Source organism: Dama dama, chromosome 1 (assembly GCF_033118175.1).
Source record: "Dama dama isolate Ldn47 chromosome 1, ASM3311817v1, whole genome shotgun sequence".
NCBI lineage: Eukaryota > Metazoa > Chordata > Mammalia > Artiodactyla > Cervidae > Dama > Dama dama.
In genome coordinates, this window is record NC_083681.1 from 49,933,765 (window position 1) to 49,937,062 (window position 3,298).

Here is a 3,298-nt window from a genome sequence, read left to right on the forward strand (position 1 = left end):
GGAGAGTGGGACCAATCTTTGCCTCTGATAGAAGAATGGGCTTTCTGAGGAGACAGCAAAGTCAGCAGTTTGAGTCCAGAGGTTACCAGACTACACAGAACTGTGAGCCCAGATCAGACTGGTGACTCTGAGTTGCAGGATACCAGCTAGCTTTTTCAGTGTACCAGGAGAGAACTAAGGGCTTCCCAGGTAGTGCTAGTGGTGCCAATGCAGGAGACATAAGAGACAAGGAGTTTGATCCCTGGGTTGGGAAGATCCTCTGAAGAAGGGAATGGCAACCCATTCTAGTATTCTTACCTGGAGAATCCCATGGTCAGAGGAACCTGGTAGGTTATAGTCCATAGGGTCACGAAGAGTCAGACATGACTGAAGTGACTTAGCATGCACACAAGAAAGAAGTGAGCATGAAGACTCTGGCAGCCCCCTACTACTTATCATTCCCTCACCCCAACTTCAGCACTCCACCAGTCCCACTCTATCTCCACCTGCCCCTCAACTTCTATGCCTGTCTGATCCAGACATCATTTATACATCCTTTCTCAGGAACAGTCCCAAGACTCGTTCACGAATCTGCTTGGTTTTGACCCCACAGATGATGGGGTTCACCATGGGTGGGAAGAGCAGATAGAAATTGGCAAGAAGGATGTGCACATGTGGAGCAGCCTGGCAAGCGACCCGGTGCATGACTAAGGAGATGACGGGAGGTGTGTAGAAGGCTAAAATGGCACCTATGTGGGACACACAGGTCCCAAAGGCTTATAGTGAGCCTCCTGAGAGACAAGCTATAGAACTGCCCGGAGGATGAAGATATAAGACAGGATAACAAAAAGCAGATTGAACGCCACCATGAACAGGCTACAGCAATGCCATAGATGTTGCTGAAGTGAGTGTCCCCACAGGCCAGCCTTACCATGGCCATGTGCTCACAGTAGCAGTGGGCAATCACTGGACCTCGGCAGTAGTGGAAGTGTCTGAGCAGAAAGGGGAGTGGAGTCATGAGTGTCACAGCCCGAGTCACAGCAGTCAAGCTGATCTTGGTGATAAGTGGCCCGGTGAGGACGGTGCTGTAGTGCAGTGGCTTGCAGATGGCCACATAGTGGTCAAAGACCATGGCCAGCTGCACTGCCGACTCCATGATGGAGGAGTGGAGAAAGAACATCTGGACCAGACAGGCATAGAAGTTGATCTCTTGATCCCTGAGCCAGAATATGGCCAGCATTTTGGGCACAGTTGAAGAGGAAAGAACTGAATCAGTGGCTGCCAACATGGCCAGGAAGAGGTATGTGGGCTCATGCAGGGCTGAATCAGCCTGAATGATGAAGAGAGTGCAGTTGCCAAGCAGGGCCAGTGTATAGGCTGAGCAGAAAGGAATAGAGATCCAGACATGTAGGTGCTACCGGCCTGGGATCCCCACCAACAGGAAGACTGTTGGAAGAGTTGAGGTGATACTGGAGGCTGACATAGCCAACAGAAATTTCTCTCTCAACAGAAATTCCCTTCCACAGGGCCCTTCTAGAGAGTGCACACTGTCAGCAGGATTGCAGTGTTCAGGTTCAAACTCTGATCATTTACATGGAAGGCTTAGCCCTTGATCTTAATTCTGGACCTTAAAAGAAATTAGAAAATAATCCTAATATGAATTGTGGAACATTATATGTCACCTCTGCCCTCAAGATGCTCATAAAACTATTGAGTGTTCAGGACATTAAATAGCAATAGAGCTAGTAAGGCATCATTCATGAAGGAATTAAGTGGATGAAGAATTTTTGTGGTCTCTGCATAGTCAAGTACAGTGCTATGAAGGACACAGATACCTATTTGATTCAAAACTTACCCAAAAATATTCACTGTCTTCCTTTGCCTCCCAACTCAACCTATACTCCTAATTACAAAGGGGTGTTTCTCTCCTGAAATGTAAAGCTTGAATACACAGCAAACAATTAAGCCTGATTATTCACTTCCTATGATAATTCACTCCCCTCCAAGTTCTAAATATTTTCTCTAAGAAAGGTTCTTAGAGAATGTCAATATGCCAGAAAATCTGGAAAACTCAGCAGTGGTCACAGGACTGGAAAAGGTCAGTTTTCCTTCCAATCCCAAAGAAAGGCAATGCCAAAGAATGCTCAAACTACCAAACAAGTGCACTCATCTCACATGCTAGTAAAGTAATGCTCAAAATTCTCCAAGCCAGGCTTCAACAATACGTGAACCGTGAACTTCCAGATGTTCAAGCTGGATTTAGAAAAGGCACAGGAACCAGAGATCAAATTGCCAACATCCGCTGGATGATTGAAAAGGCAAGAGAGTTCCAGAAAAACATTTACTTCTGCTTTATTGACTATGTCAAAGCCTTTGACTGTGTGGATCACAATAAACTGTGGGAAACTCTGAAAGAGATGGGAATACCAGACCACCTGACCTGCCTCTTGAGAAACCTATATGCAGGTCAGGAAGCAACAGTTAGAAGTGGACATGGAACAACAGACTGGTTCCAAATAGGGAAAGGAGTACATCAAGGCTGTATATTGTCACCCTGATTATTTAACTTATATGCAGAGTACATCATGAGAAATGCTGGACTGGATGAAGCACAAACTGGAATCAAGTTTGCTGGAAGAAATATCAATAACCTCAGATATGCAGATGATACCACCCTTATGGCAGAAGGTAAAGAAGAACTAAAGAATCTCTTGATGAAAGTGAAAGATGAGAGTGAAAAAGTTGGCTTTAAACTCAACATTCAGAAAACTAAGATCATGGCATCCGGTCCCATCACTTCATGGCAAATAGATGGGAAACAGTGGAAACAGTGGCAGACTTTATTTTGGGGGGCTCCAAAATCACTGCAGATGGTAACTACAGCCATGAAATTAAAAGATGCTTGTTCCTTAGAAGAAAAGCTATGACCAACTTAGATAGCATATTAAAAAGCAGAGACATTACTTGACCAACAAAGGTCCATCTAGTGAAAGCTATGGTTTTTCCAGTAGTCATGTATGGATGTGAGAGTTGGACTATAAAGAAAACTGAGTGCTAAAGAATTGATGCTTTTGAACTGTGGTGTTGGAGAAGACTCTTGAGAGTCGCTTGGACTGCAAGGAGATCCAACCAGTCCATCCTAAAGGAGATCAGTCCTGAATATTCATTGGAAGGACTCATGCTGAAGCTGAAACTCCAATACTTTGGCCACCTGATACAAAGAACTGACTCATTGGAAAAGACCCTGATGCTGGGAAAGATTGAGGGCAGAAGGAGAAGGGGACAGCAGAGGATGAGATGGTTGGATGGCATCACCAAC

At 45.1% G+C, this 3,298-nt stretch overlaps 1 pseudogene; it reads right to left on the reverse strand.

Moving 5' to 3' along the window:
- Window positions 1-525: 525 nt before the first annotated feature.
- LOC133054469 (olfactory receptor 52K2-like) lies at window positions 526-1,462 on the reverse strand (annotated as a pseudogene).
- Between the last annotated feature and the right edge of the window lie 1,836 nt (window positions 1,463-3,298).